The following is a 22812-nucleotide window of genomic DNA, read 5'->3' as shown; positions in this document are numbered from 1 at the left end:
TTTTGTATCATGACATGGATATGCTCTAAGAAACTTGCAATAAAACAAGGTTTATTGTTGGGTTTAGAACATGATTCAAATCAAATGCTTTTATATTTAAATTTGGCACATGTACTATACCTTTCTTTTCCCTGAGCAAGTATGAATATTGATTGATTGATTGATGGCTTGGCTCCAGTGAAGATTTGGGAAGGGCTTTACCCATGCTTACTACAAGCACAATGACCAAGGGCATGTGGGATAGGCAAATCTGGTTGGAAAAAAGGCTGCTTAGGCAATCAGGAAGTTTCTGACCAGGACTGTCATCTCCTGGGGCAATCTCGAGCAACCAGTGTCCTGATCTGCCCGCATGCAAGGTTGGATCTGCAGCTTCCAATGCACCTTGGCACCTGCCATTTCAACCCTTGCCTGTCGCTACAGACAAGTGAGAGGAAACCCTTCCAGCCTGTGCAGTGGATTTTTTAGGTGAGGTGCAGTGTGCGTAGAACTGGCCACATCGTTTACACCTGAGGTTTATCTGCCACGGCCTAGCTAGCTAGGACGGTGACAGCAAAGTCCTCAGGTCATAGGTTTTGTAAGAGTGTCCTTCTCCTAGATGGAAGACCTTACAAGGCTAGATGAGCTTCATCTGCCCGGGTTTGAAGTTAGGAGTTTTCCTTCTCCTATGAGGATGGCTTGTCTTCGCTAACAAAGATTCGGGAAGGGCTTTACCCACACATTCTGAACAACACTGTCATCTCCTGGGTCAATCACAAGTGACCAATGACGCAACAGCACAACATCAAATGTCGAGGTGGGATTCTGACTTAGAGGCGTTCAGTCATAAACCCGCAGATGGTAGCCTCACACCAGTGGCTCCTCAGCCAAACGCACACACCAGGGATCTGAACCTGTGGTTCCTCTTGTACTGAGCAGGATTACTATTGCAACAACACATCATCAGTAGGGTAAAACTAACCTGTCTCACAATGGTCTAACATACCTTATTAACATACCTTATTATAAAATAAGATGTTAATTAAAAAACATTTCATGTATAATTTAAACAATCTGGTGCATTTATTGGAATATGCCCTCATTTTCTAGTTCAGTTAAATATACCTCTTGAAAAATCTTCTTGTGTATCAGTCAGATTTGCTGATAGTGAAATTTTCATTGATGAATTTTAATGACATTTTTGATTCAATATAGAGAGATATAACTGAGACTTTGGTTCTAATTCTGATAGTGCAGCTGTTGGTTGAGATACAGCATGAAAATTGTGCCACTGAGAAATAATGCATTTTGAGTACCTGAATATTCTGAGAAGTTGAGTTCTGGATTGATCTCTCATGTCTAACTTGAAAAGATCTTGTGAGATCCTTTTTCCACATCAAAATTGCTTTTGCAGGCATCCTGGGTTTTGAGTTGCAGCTCAGATTTCTTCCCTGAATTATGATATCTGGCTTGCCACCTTGTACTACAGTTCTGGGACTTTGGCCCAGAAAAAGTAGGACAAGCAGTGATGGGAGAAGATTAGGATTTACTAACAACATACCAAGTCTTTGCAAATTGCAATATAAGTTATTTTAAGGTAAAAAACTAAGGCGAGACAATGGCCATCCTCATCAGCTATTGCTGACGCTGCATAGGAAAATTTCTTTAAGGAGTTTGTAGTCATATCAAAATATCTACATTAAGTGAACCAGTGTCTTCCTGCCTGCCCCTATGGTACTTGTCTGATTGCCTCTGGAAATGATCAGCTCTTCCTTGACTGCCATGTGCTGCCAACTGGACTACAGAATGTAGCTGGAAATGAAGATGTCATTTGGGAAGTTCAAATTTTCATTTCTTTCTCTCCATCCACCACCCTGAAGGTTTAGTGGCCTGCAGACATCTTCATATTGATCTGTCACCTTGCTGAACTTAAAGGGAAATAGGAGCCCTCTACTGCTAAGCAAAGATGGCAACTCCATAGTAAAGTATGCTGAGGAACCATGTGTGTACTCTGAAAAAGAACTTTTGTGTACTCAACACATCTCAGTAATAAAATTACCTTATTTCTGGTTTTTGCTGTACTTCCCATTTACTGCAAAACAGATGATCAAGCCATGATAGAAAATATAATTTAATAAAAGTATTGAAGCTACCTACAAGTTAAGAAGAAGTAGTTAATTTGCATTTTATTGTCTTCCCAGCTGTTCTTGATGGCATCCTCTTTTATTGATCACATCTCCCACCCTTGGACAGTGTCTGCTACCACCTGTATGCCACCTGTCTTTCCTGCTGAAACACAGAACCGTTCTGTTGGTGAGGCAGGAGCTGCACCTCCTTAAAGGCCTGCCCATATCTCAGCCTTGGATCACACCATCAAAAGAACTTCCTCCAGTGAAATTTGTACTGATCCTACTTGTGTCAGTCCTGTGACTTGTGAATCATACTAGAGACTATACAGTGCCTCCAAGGGCTTCCCCCTGTAAGGCAGTCCTTATCCAGAGGCCATAAAAAAACTCATTGGAGTCTTTAGCTTGCTCCATAGCTTTCTAGGGCAGATGCAGTTGTTCGGTGAGGTGCCCACAGCATAGGGGTTGCAATACATAACTATCCTGGATAGAGATGTAGCTTTGAGCTAATGGGAAATCAGCGTCGAAACAACTGAGCTTCTTGTTGCTGTGTATAAATTGGCATTGTCTGAATCCCTTCTTCCACAAGCTGACTTTGCTCTTTGGACTTCTGCTCCTCATCCTTCCTTCTGCCTCTGCTCCTCCCTCTGTCAATGGCAGTATAAACAACCTCAGCCCTGGCTCTTGTCAGTGGAGGGCTGCTCTTAAGAGGACTGCTCTTTTTGTACAGACCAGATGCAGCAGAACCATAAGGAAAAAGAAAAGGCCACCTCTTCTTTTTGTTCTGAGTATCCTGTGACAGCCTAGGATGGACTCTGTTGCTTGCTGCTTCCTGTATGCATCTGTCTGAATATGCATCTGCCCTGAAAATGTCTGAATATTCCAGTCTGACTTGAAAATGTCAAAGGCTGGCAGCTTGTCTTGGTTTCAAATAGAAGCTGCATCCTCCTCCAGCATGTGTGTGTGCTTTTTGTCAGGGAATGTGGGCCCCCTTACTTGCCTGCCTTGTGAACTACCTGAAATGCACAGTCAATGGATAGCACCTGTCAGCACATTTCACTAGACAGCTTCAGAGAAAAAAACAATTTAAATAATCATCTCTCTCCCCTGCGCATCAGGAAAGAGCAATAAAAAACTGGAGATAAAAGACTTTGAAGCCTTAGGACATTTCATCTCTTCTCCTTGGGGCAAATGCAGGTCTCTTTCCTATAGTGAACACATTTCAGGTTGTTCAGTATTAAATTTATTTAGTGCCAATACTTCTGAGGCTTCCCTTGGGAGGTTATTTTGTAATTTAATAGATGCCACTGTTGGTGAATTTTTTCGTTCTAATTTACTAAGCACTCAGTGTTTTTCATCTTTAAAGCACATTACAGGCATTAAATAATCTGCAGACAGTTACTGAGAGGTACCTAAGCCACCACCTCTCTCACCCTGAGCCTTTCTGTTAATAACATTGCAGGAACTCCATTCAACTTAACACGTTTTCTGCCATTAAATCAGAGTTTTTAGTATGGTAAAATGACAGGTCAGGCACAGAATATTTTTGTTTTGTTCTGGTCTTGTGTTCTTATTTTAATTTTTTTTTTTCCTCATTATTTCAGATGTTTCCTAATATTCAGCTCTAATAACGTTTTTATTTTGCCAGCTGCATCTCATTGTTCTTAGCTCTACCCAAAAACCTACTTCCTTCTTCCTTCACCTTTAGAGGCCTGCAAAGTGTTCATCGATGGCTATCTGATGTAGCTTTGTCACTGCAGGTCTCAGCTCCATCTTCTTGTTCTGGCATGCCTACCCTCCTTCTAGGCCATCTTCTGTGCTGACATCAAAGTTGTCTGGCACCTCTGATGACCAGCTTGTAGTCACATCTGTGTTTCTTCTCTCCTCCCAGCATCTAAAGCTGTTTCATTGCTCAAGGCAGCTGGAGAAATTGCTGCTGCCACATCTACATGCTACTCCATGTAGAACAACTCCACTGCAGCTCGGAACAACCTCCACATCTAAATACCTGAGAAACTTAACAGAACAGGACTTATCAGAAGGACAGGTGTGAGGAGATGACGCCAGAACCCATTAATGTCTTTATGGGAAGGAGAAATTTGCAAAGAAACTCTATTATGGATTGCCAACAAATTGAATGTCTTTTGTTAACCTGTTGTCCAAAATGCCCCAGTGCTGGCCTGAGGTCCTGTTATGTTGCCCTTGGCTAGCCTGTGTTCTCGCATCCTCACCCCGGCTGCTGGGCTGTAGGTGAGGAGACTGAGGTGGACAGTGATCTGCTCAGCTCTGTGCCCTCTGGCATTCCTTCTGCTTCCTGCATGAAGCTGGAGCCAGTGCCAATGTGTGATTTAAAGCAGATTGGTCAGAACTACATGTTTCAGGTCAGAAAGCCTGGGAGGCTGCTTTTAAGGGTTATGTGGTACCCCTGTCTTGCCCCTTTGGCATCTAAAACAGAGCCCCAGATGAAAGCATCTATTACACTTGACTGCTGTGTTTGGGAGCACATATATTTGGTCTAGATTTTGACTTGGAGACATTAGAAACCAGCTCTTGACTGGAAGAATGCTCCTGTCTCTTCAAGCAGTCTTTAGAGTGCTGCATGCTTTCAGGCAAGAATTGCCTGTGCCTTGCCTGTGTGAATTGTCCTACATTTCTGCTACCTTGCAATGTGTACACAGCTAAAAATAGCAGTGGCCTTTTAACCATCACATTGCACACTGAGCATTTACCTGATAGCAGGCAAGCAACCAGCACAAGTAGGAAAATCAAGGTAGCGATCAAAATAGCATTTGTCTGCTTTGTTTTTCTGGTAATTCCTCTTATGGATTGGGCTGTCATTTTAAATGTAGCAAGTGCCTGTATATGCGGCTTGCACCACTCCAGATGGGAAGCTCACCTGTTTTGCATTTTATAATCTTGTATTTCAGGGCAGTGTTTAAAGCTGTTGCCTTTTTAATAGTTAAGACCAGAACAGAATTATACACTGCCTCAGACCCAACAAATAGCTTCAAGAAGTATTTGCCATAGGGACCTTGTGTTTTTAATGTTCTAATCTGCCTCCAGTTTTCACTTGGGTTAGCCTGCACAGTGCAGAGCTGTATGTTACCCTGGCACACCTGGCAGAGCAGATCAGAGTTTAGTCTGATGTTATATTTCAGGTCAGCTGGAAAACACAGTTTCAGTCACTGCTGTAAACATATTCAAGTCAAAGTCTGAAAGAAAATCCCTCTGTATATCTGAATTATTAGCTGACCTTCTCTGCTGAATGCCCCAGAATGAAATACTGCCCACCAGTTTACTGGCTGTGAAACTGGTGTTTGCATTTTGGGATGATGATCTTGAAGGAAGGCAAGTATCCTGCACAATTTTACTGACAGCACTTGCCTTCCACTGGCTCCTACTCTGGGAAGTTTGCACTCCATTTCGGTTTTGTCAGCAAGACTAATGCCAGCCCTCCTGAGCGTCGTGGGAACTGAGCCAGTATGTTCCCCTGACAAAATCCCTAAGTCACGCTACAGTAGCTATTGCAAATCGACCTTCAGAAGCTACTATTCCATAGCCTGGGAATGTGAATATCTCACCTTGGTGAAAGTGATGACACAGGACAGTTTTGTTGAAAAGTGATAGAAGCAAATGAGACATCTGGAGGTGCACCTTGTTGTCCAAAGCTGAAATGTGCAACTGGATGGAGATCCTGTGGCACGAGCAATGCTCGGCATTTTAATGTTATTCCCTGGTTTGTGGCTTCCTGAACTCTTGCTTCCATCTTTTGTCTTTCCTACTCCCAAAATCTGTGCAACCAGGCAACAAAGCATTTGGTTTACTTCAGTTGTTTACATTAACAAACCTAATGAAAGCAAAACTACTGCAAGCAATCTCAAAATGGTCACAAATCCTGGTTTTTAGTGTTGTAATCTAGGGCAGGCAGACAGTCTCTAGGCATATAAATCAAGGCACTGGAAATATCAGAAAATATATAGGCAGGTGATCATTCAGTTAAAATACATGGTACATAGAAAATTATCATAGCAAACCATTCTGCTAGCATTCAGTCTGTATGAATTTTATGATTAACTTTGTAGTATAAACAGGAAAATTGCAGTGGTTTGAATTTCCATTAAGAGATGCCAGAACTAACGACCTGCCTGTTGCTTTGTGGTGCAGGCTAGAAGAAGAATAGATGAAATGTTGCCATCTCAAGGGACATGACTTTGAATATGCTTGCAGAAGAAACAGTGGGAGCAAATATCCCCCAGGCTGTTTGGCCTGGCTATGCGTCTTCCTCTCTGGCACAATGTTAAGCGTGTTTTTAAGTATGTATCTCTAAAGTATGCCTGCCCTGAGAACTGCTTTGTTTTCCTGTCATTTACTTTCATTTCCTTACCTATGTTTGGCACTCATGGGGGGAGTAGAAGGGTTGAAATCACCACTACTTGCATTGTGTATAGCAGTGTTTACAAGTACTGTTATAACTAAATTATTTAGCCATCCAACCAGAGAAGCTAGAAAAGGCTTAAAAAAGTCCCCCTGACACACCAGCTGGGACTGCTGAACTTCACTGAAGGAAAAACTGAAGATGCTTGACTGGATCATATCTGTTTATTATGTCTGGTTTAATCCTTTCTTAAGATAAACATCTCATGCCAGTCAGTCTCTTTTCAAACAGAAGGGTTTCTGTGCCTCCAGTTGTTCTCCCTACCACCTCACCATCTGGTCTAACCTCGGATCATAAACCCCAAAATGTTAACTTAGATATGAGTGTTATCAGTCTGTGTTCAAACATGGACCATACCGAAGCCTGATAATCACAAAGACAGATGTTTACAAGACTCTGCATAAATGAGATTGAAGTGGACACTTTGAGCTAATGGGGTCATAGCTAGTGAAGGATGAGAAGTAACATTTCCATTTATACAGCACAAAACTAGAATGTTCCCATGAATCTTCAGAACGTTTGTCCTCCACAACTGTGGATTGCCAGGTAATGCATCCAGATTTAAAAGAAGCCTAAAAACAACCCTCAAAAGCTCACCCCCTCCAGGGTACTTCAAGCTACAGAACATTTCTGTAATACACAACAAAGTGGCTCAGGCAATATCCTGCAGGATGAACCTTGTTCCTAGAGGAAAAGGGACAGTATTGTTCTGCCAGTGAGTGACTCTTGCCCTAACAGTTGATTGTCTTTGTGTATTCTCTCTGGTCAGGGAATCACCTACAAATTGTCCGGAGAAAGAGGAAGGGACCAAAGCCCCTAACACTTCCAGTACAAAGGCCCTCAAATTTAATGTTCTACATGAGCATAGCAGTAGAACAGAGATGAAGAGCATTGCCAATGTGTTATATGAGGCATGCAACTTCAAGCACTCTGTTAAAAATGCTTCTATTACATTTAGTATTGCAGCTTAAATTTAAGAGCTAGATATGCTCAGATCAGTATAAATAATTTAGAGTTTTTAGGGGAGTCATGAGAAAAGTATTTAGTAATTTTTTCAAGCTACATAGCAGTTTTATGTTTGTTACCATGTTAATCCCTCATAAATATGTTTTCCTGAGCATTGTTTTTTATTGAATGCTAGGATTAGTGCAAATGAAGTTCATAACAAAAGTTTTATATCATACAAAATTGCAAAGCACAGATGCCAAGTAAAATAGCTAGCAAGAGTGCTGGAACAACGCCCTCACAATCTGCCCAAGTGGACCTTAGCATTGCATGTATGGGCAACCAGAATGCCTGGGGGCTTCCCCATGGCTCGTGTGCAAATAATTAGAAGTTTGAGAGAGAGAAGAGTGACTTGGTCCTGCACAGCACAAAGCTGCCACGCTCCCAGTGAGCAAGGTTAGGATGGAGCATTTGCTTCCCCAGAAGCTGAGTGTCATGTTCAGTGTAAACAGCTATATTTTCATTCATTTCAGGTCCTCTGTATTCCTCAGGTTGAACGGTTAATGAATAGCTGTTAGTGAATTCTATATGGCTTTTCTGTACTCCACACAGGATTGGGCCCCATTATTCAGGAAGAAAATGCATTTTATTTCATTCCGTTGCCTCCTTATGGGATTGCCATGTACATGCAGACAGATACAGAAAGGCACATGATTTTTCTACATATAGAGAGGTGGTTGTCATAGAACCATAGAATGGTTAGGACTGGAAAGGACCTTAAGATCATTTAGTTCCAAACCCCTTGTACAGGCAGGGACACCTTCCATTAGACCATGTTACTCAACCCTAACCCTAACCCTAACCCTAACCCTAACCCTAACCCTAACCCTAACCCTAACCCTGTCCTACCTGGGATACTGCCAGGGATGTAGCATTCACAACTTCCTTGGGCAACTTGTTCTCGTGTCTCACCACCCTCACAGTTAAAAACTTCTTCCTTATATCTAACCTGAATCTCCCTTGTTTAAGTTTTAAGACATTACCCCCTGTCCTATCACTACAGTCCCTGATGAAGAATCCCTCTCTGGCATCCTTGTAGGCCCCCTTCAGATATTGTTCTCTTCTCCCAAGTAAAAAGTGGTAAGACAAAAGGAAATGGCCTCAATTTGCCCCAGGATGAGACTTGGATGTTAAGAAAAAATGGGGTGAATCCCCATCCCTGGAGATGTTTAAAAGATGTGTAGATGTGACACTTAAGAACACGATTTAGTGGTGGACTCGGCAGTGCTAGGTGAATAGTTGGACTTGATGATCTTAAAGGTCTTTTCCAACCTAAATGATTCTGTGATTCTACATGCTGATTCTTAGCACTTGAGCAGGCCAAGGTGTTCCTGAAGCTAATATTCAAAGTTTAACATAAATGTAATTTAGCTGGTGCTAGTGATCTGAAATGAATACAAATTCTCCAATGAAGCATGGGCAGGTGTGTATGTTGGCAGGGAATAAATGTGATTTCCTTTTGGTGCATGCAGTGCTTCCCTTCCTTCTCACTCTGGGTGTGTGAGCCCATGGGAATCTGGTTTTGGAGCTTTTATATATGAGCTCTTCCACTTTACAAGGGGAAGAGAGAGAGAGAAACATAGACAAGGAGTTCTAGCTGAGGGCGGTACTGGTGAATAAAGGTTGGATATGAGATGGAAATGTGCGCTTGCAGCCTGGAAGGCCAATCATATCTTGGGCTGCATCCAAAGGAGCATGACCTCAAGGGAGGTGACTCTCCCCGTCTACTCCTGGAGTGCTGTGTCCACTTCTGGAGTCCTCACTATAGGAAAGACATGGACCTGTTGGAGAGGGTCCAAAGAGGGTCCAGAGAAGGGCCACAGGAATGATCAGAGGGATGGAGCACCTTTCCTATGAGGAAAAGCTGAGAGTTGGGCTTGTTCAGCCTGCAGAAGAGAAGATTCTGGAGAGACCTTATTGTGGCCTTTCAGTTCTTAAAAGGGGTCTATTAGAAAGATTGGGAGAGACTTTTTAATAGGGCCTGTTGCGCTAGGATGAGGAGTAAAGATTTTAAACTAAAAGAGGGGAGATTCAGGCTGCACGTGAGGAAGAAAGTTTTTACCATGAGGGTGGTAAAATATTATGGCCCCTATACAAGTGCTTTTCCTTCTCTCCATAAATCTCCTCCTGCATGGGTAGCTGCTGGCTTTAGCAGTCAGGCTATTTGCTGGCCTTGGATAGACACATGGTAACAGGGAAGTTAAATGGCCTGCCTGCAGTCAGAAAGCAGTGTCTCATTCCCAGAAGGTTCTTGCTTTTCCAAAGGCGGTTGACTTCCTGCCCATGGAAGAGATATGCCTACTTTGATGTTTAGAGTTTAGAAAAAGGGGCTCTCAATCTGTGTTCAGACTGCTAGATTCTGCTGATGCTTTTTAATGGATCTGTGGCAGGCGTTGAGGAAAATCAAAGTTGTTATCACTAGGCTGAACTGTACTATACTGGAATCCTCAGCCCCCCTGGAAAATTTTCAGAGTCCCCCATACTTAGGAAAGATGGAACACCATTGTATTGAGATTGTGATTTATAAGAGCTGGAATAATAGTTCTTATGAGGAAAACTTCAGGGTAAATGTATCCCACAGTAAACTTGTAATGCCACTAGAGGCTCAATTCTAGACAGTTATTTTTATAAATATTAATTCCTTCATATTAACTATTTCAATCTTTGTAATTTAATAAAATTAGTATTTGTAGTAGTGATTATTAGTTGTATGATCCAATATTACAATCATATATTAGAAATTAAATATTCTAGTGACAGATTAAGTTCTGCATTTTTGGTGCTGTGACTTTACAACATCTTAGTATTGTAGTGTTGAAATTTATTTATTCTCCAAAGAGCTTTCCTTGTATTTCTGAAACATGGCCAACAGCCTTTAGTCTTTCTATTAAATTTTGCTTTTTAAACTTTGTGCAGTCCTTTATCTGAGGAGTTTAAATAGACCACGACCCTTAGGAAATAAATCTCGGCAGCCTCACAGACAATAAGATAAGGCTGGGTAATGCTCATTTCTTTTGTTAACAGGGAGATATGCCAAGAGGGCAGTGATTCATTCTTTTACCTCAAACACTGTGTTTAAGTTTCTTGCATTCAGTTGTGTAATAGAATGTCCTCCTCCTATGAAGCAGCACTAGCTCATCTCTTCCAGGAAGAGTGGCCAGAATAGTCAGTGAATGCAGTAAATGGTTTAATTGTCATCAATACTTTGAAAGTATTTTTAAATTTTGGGTGAAATTGGTTTATGGATTGGTTTTTAAAAGTTGCCTCTGTCGGTAGAGATCAGGGTAAGAAATGGTGACAGGCTCGAACCACAGCATCCGAAACAAAAATGCAGTCTTGAAAGTGTGGGTTGTTTATATTGAGGGCTCCACATCATCCAATTGTAGTGAGGAAGGGCAGACACCTGTTTGGATTTCTTTCCAGATTTCCTTATATATGAGAACAATTTTACATGTGGGAGTTTGGTTTGGAGCCATTTGCAGTTACAACGGTATACAGCTGCAGAAGAGCAGAGACAGAAAGGTGAAGGTTACATGGAGGAGCAATTATTCATAGCCACAATGCAGGAATAGACAGGATGTTGGTAAGGTTGCTTAGCAGCTGTATTCACAGAGTCCAAGCTCTGATGTGTTTTCATCAAGGATCTAATGTGCTTTTTGTTAAAGTAAAGCTATTCATGGTGTAGGAGGATATATTTAAAGAAAGAATGGCGTATTGGGCTTTTCTCTTAATTAAAGCACCATGTCACTACCCACTTACCGCTAAGTCCTCATATTGAAACTGAAAGCAGGGCTGACCACATTCACCTGCTTTTGAACCACTGCTTCTTACAATAGGCTATGTCTTACAGCTTTTGCTCTCACTGGCTCTCTTTCAATCTTATAGCCTTGGTGGAAGGACTGATAGCCAGTCCAGGCTGCCACAGGCACTGATGTGACTAGCTGTGAGGTACCCGGCAATCTCCAGTTGAGTGGACTGTTTGCTGCTCTCCGCTGACCCATGGTCCTCAGGACTCCTGCTTGACAGGTGCTTGGAAACAGCCTACAGGGACCCTAAGCAGAGGTGTCTGTAGCAGTTTCTGTCCCCTGCAGCCCATCCTATTCCTTCCATTTCTCCCTACTGCTGCTGTCTAGCAACTGCTCAGCAACCACAGTTCACAGGTACTGAGATAATTTGCGCTGATTTAAACTGCCAAGCTGTAAAATGAAATTACCTATATCAGGAGCTGGCTCAGAAGCTGTGAAGGTGTTCAGGCAGCTGTGGGGCAGGAATCTTTGCTGTCCATCCTGCAGCAGTTGAACCATGCAGCAGGATGGGAACATCCAAGATAGAAATGAAGCAGATATCTAGGGCAGAGATCACTTTGTAATTTTAGTCTCCCTGTTTGAAAATAGAGATAGCAATACCAGCAGGAATTTTAGGGGTGGAAAGACCTGTATTAAAACAGATATCACCATAGAACATCAGACATAAGCAGCATATAGGCTGGAACTAGGAAAAATTTAGCGGTGAAGTCACTACCGAAAGTTATGTTAAGCTGTGTCTTCAGTTTTTCATGTGTATCCTTTCAAGATTCTGATATATAATATTTTTCTCTTTTTCTCTTTGTTTAAAATGAGCTTTGTCCCTTATTGTCTCAGAGTGTGTTTGTGCATGGAAGTTTAATAGACCTGGAAGAGTCACAGAAGGGCAGTAGGGAGGGACAGGCAGGTGAGACCCATACTCTTATTAATGACATTTTTCTGTATTAAAATTCTAGCAATAAAGATGATGGTTAGCTTGCTTCTGTTCCCTGGCATAATGTCTTCTGTGATATACAGAGCAGACAATGGCTCACCAGGGAAACTGGGCACAGCTCATCCGCAGCCTCGATTACTGCTCCGGATATTGTGTATCCTCTTGTGTGGCATTGTATCTCAGTGTTCCTATGCTGGCTGCACATCACCTGGGCTTTTCTTCTTTATTTTTCCCACACATCACCCACCAGAGAATAGGTTGCACACGTTGGAAAGTGACGTGAGAAATAGTGCCAACTCCTTCTTCAAATATTAAGAAAAGTTGAGCAAGGAGAATAACTTTAAATCATGTAGGATGTAATTGCTCCCTCCTACTGTCTCTTCCACTATTGCTCATAATCCCTGTGTGCTCTGGCATATGGGACCAAGAGAATCTGGGTATGGGAGGGTGGACAGTGGTTGTCCATGACAAAGGGCAGAGAGGGTTGCATGTGCCTGGGGTGGGTGGAGGGGAAGATAGATCTGATTATGGATCTACCCAGAAAAAACACTGCTCTGCTTTCCAAGTGGTTTGAATCCCATCCAGGCTGCTTGCCTTAAATTCCCCTCTGCTTCAGGAAATAACCTCCTAGACTACCCTGAAATGTCTGTTAATCTTAATTTAGTGTCCCCAGCAACATCTATAGCAGTGGTTGTAGTTCAAATGGGAAGATTTATACATTAAATTTCTTAGTTCCCCAATGCTCTCTCTACCCAGGTTTTTGCCCTGCTGGGGCTCAAGGCATGGAATAAATATGTGGGGGAATTTTTAGGGAGTCTTTGTAACTCTCTGAATTATGTATCACTATTGAGATAATTTCTGTGGGTCCAGAAATAAAATGTGTCTCTTGACAGCTCATAAGGATTTATTAATGAGGAGGGGTCAAACCAAACAATTGTTGGTTTTGACTTTGGTGTTGATTTTTTTGTTTGTTTGTTTGTTTGGGGGGGGGGGGTTGGGAGTTGTTTTTTTTTTGTTTTTTTTTTGGGGGGGAGGGGGGTGTGTGTTTGTTTTTTGTGGGGTTTTGTTTTGTTTTTGCTTAGGGCAATCTGTGATTAGTCTATTGTTACAGGCAAAAATCATTGTGAACCTAGTTTAATAAATATTTTATTTTGTAAGTCATCTTGCTGTAGTAGATGCCAGAGGCAGATACCTTTCTCAGCTCACTCCAGATGTTAAAATTAAGGGAAAATATGTATGTGCAGAGAATAGTTTCAGAAGTTGCCAAATAAAAAGCTGAAAACTGAGCATTTTTAACAAACTTCTCTTCAGTTAAAAATGACCATTCTACTTCAGCTCTGTTCTGATGCACCTCGCACTTTCAGAAGCAAACCACATAATTGCTCCAGTGTGGTTTTTGTTTCAAGTGAGGAAGAACATGGGATGTGGCTGAGTGGTCATAGCACAAACCAAGTAAGGCGGATATGTGTCTTCTTTCTGCACCTCAACCTTCACTATACTAAGATGATAACAGATATTTACAGCAATATAACCTTAAACAGCTATGTATGGGCACCAGACGTATATATCAGTACTTGTATGAAGATAACACTGCAGTGAGTTATAGAATATAATCACAGAATGATTTAGGTTCTTTATGGAAATTATCTTCAAGATCATCGAATCCAACCATTAACCTAGCACTGCCAAGTCCACCACTAAACCATGTCCCTAAGTGCCACATCTATACTTCTTTTAAATACTTCCAGGGATGGAGACTCAAGCACTTCCCTAGGCAACCTATTCCAATGTTTGACAACCCTTTTGGTGAAGAAATCTAAAGCAGTCTAAGCTTCCCCTCGCACAACTGGAGATCTCTTGTCCTATCACTTGTTTCTTGAAAGACGAGATCGACACCCACCTTACTACAACCTCCTCTCAGGCAGCTGTAGACAGTGATAAGGTCTCCCCTGTGCCTCCTTTTCTCCAGGCTCAACAGCCCCAGCTCCTTCAGCCACTCCACAGAGGGCTTGTGCCAGCTTCATTGCTCTTCTTTGGACATGCTTCAGCACTTCAGTTTCTTCCATGTAGTGAGGGATGCAGAACAGAACACAGCATTCGAGGTGCAGCCCCACCAGTGCCGAGTAGAGCGGGACAATCTCTTCCCTCATCCTGCTGGCCACACTGTTTCTGACACAAGCCAGGATACTGTTGGTCTTCTTGGCTACCAGGGCACAAGCTGGCTCATGTTCAGACAGCTGTCAGCCAGCATCCCCAGGTCCTATTCTGCCAGGGTGGCTTTCTAGCCGCTCTTCTCCAAGCCTGTAGCATTGCATGGGGTTGTTGTGGCCCAAGTGCAGGACCTGGCACTTTGCCTTGTTGAACCTCATACAATTGGCCTTGGTCCACTGATCCAGCCTGTCCAGATCCCTCTGCAGAGCCTTCCTACCCTCCAGCAGATCAACATTCCCACTCAACTTGGTGTCATCTGCAAACTTACTGAGGGTGCACTCAATCTCCTTGTTCACATCACTGATAAAGATACTAAACAGGATTGGCCCCAGTACTGAGCCATGGTGAACATTTCGTGACCAGCTGCCAAACTGGATTTAACTCCATTCACCACCATGGGCTCAGCCATCCAGACAGTTTTTCATGTAGCAAAACGTATGTCTGTCCAAGCCATGAGCACCCAGTATCTCCAGGAGAACGCTCTGGGAAATGATGTCAATGGCTTTACTAAAGTTGAGGTAGACAAGATTCCCTCATCCACTAAGTTGGTGACCATGTCATATAAGAAGACTGGGCTAGTCAGGTAGGACCTGCCTCTCATAAACCCATGGTGACTGGGTCTGTTGACCTGGTTGTCCCATAAATGCTCTGTGATGGCACTCAGGATAATCTGCTCCATAACCTTCCAGACACTGAGGTCAGGCTGACAGCCCTGTAGTTCCCTGGATCCTTCTTCCATCTCTACTTGTAGATGTGAGTCATCTTTTTTAACCTCCAGTCCACTGGACTCTCTCCGTTTAGCCAGGATTGCTGATGATGGAAAGTGGCCCAGTGAGCACTTCATCAGCATTCCACCGTGTTTCTGTGATGGCAACTATGTCATAGTTGAATGTTTTAACAGAAGATCTACTTTTTTTACCTTCCGAGTAGTAAAGTGATCTCAGACATTAGGTGGACACCACTGACTTGCTGTCAAGATACTTGCCTTAGTTTTCTGGTTTTGGTTTCTGCTACTACCAGCTACTAAGAAGGAGAAAAATGACTGCTACTGCTGAACCCAGGACAGTATCTTATTCAGTGCCAATATGTCTTTTATGCCCTCACTATGTTCACAAGTTCTTGTAAACAACTTCAGCAATTTTCCCATGTCTGGAGATTTTGCTACTATTCTGTTATGGAAAAAGTCTCCACTCACCATCATTGGTAATGGTCAGGTTTCAATCTATTATTCTCACATGTTTCAACTTTTCCTTGCTAAAGGAAAATATTTACTTGTTTATTATCACCTGTAAAGCCAAGGTTTTACTGTTCACAGAAATAAATTACTTATTATCAATTCGATTCTTTTTTTCCAAAGCCCAAGGAAAACAACTTGCAATGGAATTTTGCAATGGCTGTTACTGAAGAGGGGAACAAAATGTTTCCTTCTTTATACCTGTCCTATTAACAGTTACCAAGAAATGTCAGACGACAAAGTAGAAAAAGTAGATAGCATCAAGTCATGTTTTAATCTTATTTAGTCATTCATAATGATGAACCAGAAGAGACCCTAATTATGCAGTCACATGACTTAAATAGTCTTGCTATTGTAGATAATTCCATTTGCAACATGTCTTGAAAGTGTTAGCAGAGTTATGGAGCTGATTCTAAACTAAATTCCTCATTTCATGCTTCCATACAGGGGCAGTGATACATGTCTTTATGAAAATGAGAAATTAATTTCTCAAGTAGTGATAACACCACTTTTTTGAGTTGAAGTTTATGTGTGCTTCAGAGGTTATTTATGTCTGTCCTCACATTTTAATTACCTGGGGAGAGGGAAAAGAAGAACATTTTCACATGTCATCCAAAATGGAACCAATTTACCCAAAGAACTTAGTGTTTTCAACAAAATTACATTATGTAGGCAGGACACTTCCCTGTTATCTGGATTACACTCACAACTTAGTCACTTCCATCCCAATAATTAGGTTAAACAACAGACTTTAGAACTGGCCCAACAAGGAAGACTTGATGATTGTTTACAAAATTGAGCTTGTGCAATCAAGAACTGTTGCTGTTACGTTTTGTGAATGTTCCATCCCTGGCAGTGTTCAAGACCAGGTTGGACAGAGCCTTGGGTGACATGGTTTAGTGGGAGGTGTCCCTGCCCATGGCAGGGGGGTTGGAACTAGATGATCTGAAGGTCCTTTCCAATCCTAACTATTCTATGATTCTATGTAATTTTATTTTGAGCATGGCAGAACACTGATTTGTCACTTCAATACTGCCTCATTAGGAGCCTTCTCTACCTTTTGTGTATTGCAGAAAGGATGGAAGTGCTAATGCCTGAAAACTAAGCAAATGTTTTCCTTCCAATTTTAGCTCTCTCTCCTAACAGTCCTGAATATTTATCCATTTTTATCTTTATAGCTTAGAATTACAGCAACTGTTTAGCCGTTATTGAATTGTATTTCCTATTTTTCTCAGACACCTTTTGTCATTTAATCTATCTATATTGCACAAAAAGATCTTGGAATGATAAGTATAACGTGGAACTCAAAAATACAATGTATGATAAATGTTAAAATGCTTAAGAAGCCATAGGATTTCAGCAGAGATACAGTGGGATACAACTGGCTGCTTCTCACACTGTGTTTTTCATTTATCCTAGAAGTCACTTAGGGTCAAATTACCTTTTTGTGCATAGGAGTTTGTTAAGGGAGAAAAAAATCTTTTCAAAAGATGTCCTTTCAAAACTGCCCTTGTTGATTGTACTCACAGGGAGCTGAATGTTTCTTCATTCAGAAGAACAGATGTGTTCTTCTAGGAATGTCCCTTTATTTGATTTTCTGATGGTGGCAACACCTCGGACTTCTACTGGATTCAAAGCCAAGCTTTAGTCCTCCCTTTTCTGGCATGTCCAGAAGGTGGGTGAAACTGCTGGATCGGTGTGAAACTGTGCACCATCTGTTTTATTGCAGTAAACACTGCTAGGAAAAGGTCATCATCGGTATATATCACTCAGTCAGAGGAATGGATGCAATATTATCTCATGTATTTTTCTTCCATGTGGTGCCTTTCCTCACCCTGCCAACTGCCTGCAGGTAAAAGAAAGCATTGCAGGGAAAACTAGTGAGATCTAAAGGCCACCACATTCCTGCTGTCGTGAGGATGGTACTTTGTCACTGTATTTTTTATAATGAGTAAAATACTTCCTTGTTCTGCCCTATTCACTTATTCGACACATTGAGCGAGCCATCATGAAAGGCTGCACATCAGTATTCAAGGCACACCGTGATGTGAGGACTCTGGAAGGGGGGCTTGGGTTGTTCCCTTTTAAACGGGATTGAAATTGCTGCGTATCTAGTTCTTTTAGAACCCCTTTTATCAAGGGTCCTCAAAGGGCTTCACAAAATTAGCTACGTTTAGTGGGTCATAAATGTCTGGTGACAGAAAAGTGAACAAATGACCATTGGCACAGACAAGAATAGGTCCTATTCTTGCTTTTTCCACCAGGCAGCATTGCCCCTCACTATCATCCTGCACACAGTTTCTCATCTCACCAGGAGCTGCAGGAAGGAGCCTGTTGCACCAAGGAGCAGGGACAGCAAGGGCCCTGCTGGGGTCACTGCCAGAGATGGCTGGGCTCGAACTCCAGAGCAGGGGTCGGTCAGCTGAGTGGGGCAGCCCAGGCCTCCCAGAACTGCCCCTTGGGTTTCCTGCACACCAAAACTGTCATCTCTGTCTGTCACATAGTGGGATTGTTCACTAACAGAACTGTGAGACTTGGAGGCAGCATCTCTTTTCCAAGGGAGTGTGATGAATTTGCAGTAGGAGACCTGTGGCAGTTGGTGTTTAGCAAGTGCTGTGTGAGGCCGGGGTGACTTGGGAGCTATTAATAGTCTCCACTGAGAAGCTCATATTGCCTCAATAACACGGATCATTAATTTTGCTTTTTAATCATTAAGAAAATAGCTTTCATTGATGGAATGTTTGGGACAAAGTCAGATGTGAGAAATTTTCCTACTTTTGTTACTCCTGTTGTATTAGCTATTAACTAAGTCACTAACCTTGTTGCTAACCTCTTTTTGATATTTTAAAGCTGATGGAATGATTATATTTGTATGTATACCAATTAGTATTCTGCTAAATCATTATTTCAAGTTGTATTGCTTTCTGAGCACTCTGTGTTTGTATATGAGAAATCTGGAGCAATAAAACATGCAATACAAACAAATTAAAGGAAATGTTATGGGGATTTACCCAAGGCATTTGTCCTGCCTGAATACCAGTTCCTAATGAAATTATGAGTAAAAAAGTGGAAATTATTTCTGCTGCTAATGTTCATTATCTCCCTTTAATAAATGTTCACTACAATATTAAGATATCTTTTCAAGTTGCCTCTCTCTCTACAAGGCCAGTAGACAGTTTTGTAGTTCTCTGCTCAGTGCCATTTTCCCTTTGCTCTCTCTCTTAAAAACCAAACAGTAAAATAAGCAGCTACCAGGGCAGGGCTGTGATCCAGAAAGGATATAAGCAGGGCACCATGCACAAAAGGTGGCCTACAGAAGGGTTAAAAATAGGAGGTGTATCTCTCTGGCTGTATTCCTACCACTACTCCATACAACACAGGACATAAATAGGTGTTGGTAGCCAACCTACATCCTTATTTTGTCTTAGATGCAGGTGGCTGTGCAAGAGTTGCCAGTGATACTGGAACTTCCAGCTCTTCCCCAGGGTCTGTGTGCAGCAGCCGTGGTGCTTTGCCCACAGAAGCAGGGCTGGAGCCCAGGCAGGTGAATCAGAGCAGACAGAACTTACGCCAATCTCTGCAAGCCTGCTGCTGCCAGCAGCACTCTGTAGGAAAGAATGACTGTCTGATTTTTGTGTCTGGTGTGAATGATTATTACTGCATCCAAAGATGCGTAAATGGCAGCTGCTTATTCCCAGGGTCAGATATCACCCTGAGCAGGTATGAGTGAATACCTCCCTGGAGACCCCCTTGGCTTTCAGCATGGCACAGGTGCCTTTTTCATGCTCTTGTTCCCTGTTAGTCTGACAACACCTGCTCTACCACTGTTTGCTTCTCATATGGATCTCAGCCTGTTCCGCCTACCAAGGTCTACCTTGTGCTAGATTAAAAAATGTCTTTCCTGTGTACTGAGCCCTGCATGGCTTTTTCAAAAAAGAACATCCTGAATGTAGGTAACTGTGGCTATTAATGCAGAAAAATCAATGCCAGTTTGTTGTGTTCAGAGCCTTTTACTGTTACGTTCATTAAAATATCATCATGGTGGATTTTTTTCTGTAAAATCTCAGAGGCTTTTTATATCAGCAATTCATAGAAAGCCTTTTTATGTCAATATTAATCTTACGAAGTTCTTTTTAATATCAGCATAGCTCCTTAAGGCTTTTTTTAACCATAAAAACCTTATCAATGTAGTTTCTAAATTTATTATGAGCCACAGAAAAGTAATAACCAAAGTACAAGCAAGAAGTGCATTGTAAAGTATGAATTAAAAAAACTGTTGCTGTCTTAATAACCTGAAACTCTAAAAACCACCAGTAACGTTGTGGTGAACCTTAAGCACAGCCCTAGAGAATGCATAATGTAATACCATAGACAGAAAATGTCCGAACTGGGACACAACTGTTACAGGACAGGAATGAGTTTTCTTTTGCCTAGAGTAAGTGCTCATGTTCTCCCCACTGGGTAAAACAGCAGGAGGCACAGTGATGAGTAAGCTCCATTCATATGGTTCATGATTCCACACAACCTCTTAAATCGGACTTGCTGTTTTATCATATTTACTATAGAATATGCTTCAGTGCTGACAACAATGCAAATGCAATTACAATGTGTCTATATGTCCCATTGTCTGTTATGCTGCAGCTCCTAATTAGGCATTTTCCCAATGAGGTCTGGCAATGTAGAGTTTTTGAAGTAGTAAGCATAGAATCACAGAATAGCTTAAATCAGAAGTGTTCATCTAGTTCAACCTCCACTCAAAGTGGGTCCAACCGTATCAGATTGCACAGGGCCTTATCCAGTCAAGTTTTCAATATCTCCAGGGAAGGATTTTTCTTTTTTCTTCATATCAAATTGTGATTTTCCTTGGGCCCGTTGCTGCTTGTCCCATCACCATTTGCCTCTGAGAGGAGTTAGGCTCTGTTTTCCCCATCAAGCCTTTTAAGGCTGAACAAACCCAGCTCTCAGGCTCCCCTTGTATGTGCTGAGTGAGCTCCAGTCCTCTGACAAATTTGGTGCCCCTTCACCAGATGTGCACCAGCCAGGCAGCATGCAGTGAGCTTGTTAGTGCTATGAGCAAGGGAGATTAAACAATCCTGCACAGCAGAGGATATGAGAGGAAAGGTGGAGAAGAACTTGCTGTTTCCAGGTTTCATAAAAATAGGAAGAAGCTCTGGAGATGATACATCCAGAGCAAGGGGTGGTGCTGTGGAAACTGAGTGAAGTAAATTCTACTATGCTCTGCAAGGACACCGCTTATATCAACCACTGCTAATAATTACCTAATTTGACTGTAAGGAAGAAAACATATGAGATGTTCAAGGAGCATGTGAAGGTTTCTTTAAAGCATGGAAGGGTGGTTTAGAAAAGTGAGGAGTTCTGGAGAGGAGAGGAGAGAGGAGAGGAGAGGAGAGGAGAGGAGAGGAGAGGAGAGGAGAGGAGAGGAGAGGAGAGGAGAGGAGAGGAGAGGAAAGGAGAGGAGAGGAGGGGAGGAGGTTTCAGCATGTCTGAAACCTTAAGGGCCACATTTTGATCACTGACTACTGAAAATGGGAAATTTGCAGATTTGCACTTCAGTGAAAAAGACCCAGTTTTGCACTTCTCCCTTCACAACCAGCAGCACCACAACTGCTCTATGCCTGTGTGAAACATGTTCCTTCTTCACAGGGCACATCTCAGCAGCTGGTTTGTGGGTGTGTGTACACCAAAAAAAAAAAACCAAAACAACACTTAAACGTGAAAAAAATGTCAGGTTGATTTTGTTAAAGGAAACAAATATCTTTAGCAGGTGTTTGGTTTTTGGTTTTTTTTCCTAATCTCCCCTAACTGTAACAGTTGCGTAGAAGTGTCTGGCATGCCACAGCTTAGTGTGCTGGTGAATGGGTTGTTCCTCACTGCGAAAGACTCATCCTTGCAATCAGAGCAGAGTGTTGGAACAGCACAGATACAGCTCCATGCTTTCTCTAAAAGAGCCTGCATGCATTCTGTAGTCTACGCTTGTGAAAAATTGATTGTGAAACCTCTGCCATGACATCTCTGCATGAAAAAGACAGCCCCCATTTTACAGCACAAAACAGAAAGATTAACTGATCACTGGGATGTAGCTGGATTTTGCCACTTTGCTGCACAGATTTTCTTGTAGCTAATGATTGCTGAGGTGAACTCAGTTTACATGGATCTTCCTGTAAAATTTACATTATTTTATTTTTCAGATAGTTTCCAGTCTCCTTTAATTAAACAATCTTTTTTACTGTACTATGTGGATTTCTCAAGAGATGAGGCTTTTCCACATTTGATTCATGTCATTTCATTTCAGCTTCGAATTTTTAAACAAGTGTAATAAACTGTGACAGAGCACAGTGTTCACCCAACATCTGGATGCTTTTGTCCATTTCTTTGCTCGTTAGGATAATTAATACCAATTTACCATGTTTCTGAGATTTTTACAGGCCATCAACATTGCAACATTTCTGCTCTTCACTGGAATGAGGAATTTTTAAATTTTTTTCTCAGCTAGGGTTACAGATATGTTGAATGCTTTTACAAATGTTGGCATGACTTTGGCTCCCAAAAGGTTCCATGTGTTCCTGCGTGCGCTGTGTCCTGTCGCCCCTTCCCAGTGTCCCATCACCATACCTGCCTCCCTTGTCCCAGCAATGGGGACATCTCCAGCTGGCAGCTGCCCAGGGCTGCACCAAACCCTGCTGGGATTTTGTGCCAACTTAGGTACTCAGATTTACTCTGTTTGCTCTCTTAGATCCGAAGACAACACTCTGAATGCAGAAAGGTCACCGCTATTTACAATTCCCTCTGAAACTAATTATTATTGCTGTTTTCATAACTTCTGTAGGACCTCATTGAAACGTTCTGCCTTTCAGAAGCTTAGATGAAACCATAAAGCATATATAAAAAAAAGCCTTTTACCAAATGAAGCCCTGAGTTTATGTTTTGAGCCATTTGGCTGGAGTGGTGATACTTCTACACAGGTATTGAGGAATAGCGCTTAGCTCGAGTCTCTGAGTATCTGCTGCTTAGTAGCTCAAGACAAATCCAGTACTGTCCCGTGAAAAAGTCCAGAAAGTAGATACATC

The 22812-nt window shown here is 42.0% G+C and overlaps 1 long non-coding RNA gene across 1 annotated transcript; it reads left to right on the top strand.

The window, feature by feature from the left end:
* Positions 1–6324: 6324 nt before the first annotated feature.
* LOC133271467 (uncharacterized) lies at positions 6325–18800 on the top strand. The gene is made up of 2 exons (XR_009744154.1): positions 6325–6415; positions 17989–18800. It is a non-coding gene; the product is annotated as an uncharacterized LOC133271467 (long non-coding RNA).
* The last annotated feature ends 4012 nt before the right edge of the window (positions 18801–22812 follow it).

Source organism: Pezoporus flaviventris, unplaced genomic scaffold, assembly GCF_033815535.1.
Source record: "Pezoporus flaviventris isolate CSIRO_AGI_PZ_B2104156 unplaced genomic scaffold, CSIRO_AGI_Pfla_v1 ptg000025l, whole genome shotgun sequence".
Classification (NCBI taxonomy): domain Eukaryota; kingdom Metazoa; phylum Chordata; class Aves; order Psittaciformes; family Psittacidae; genus Pezoporus; species Pezoporus flaviventris.
This window is presented reverse-complemented; position numbering and strand designations above follow the sequence as displayed.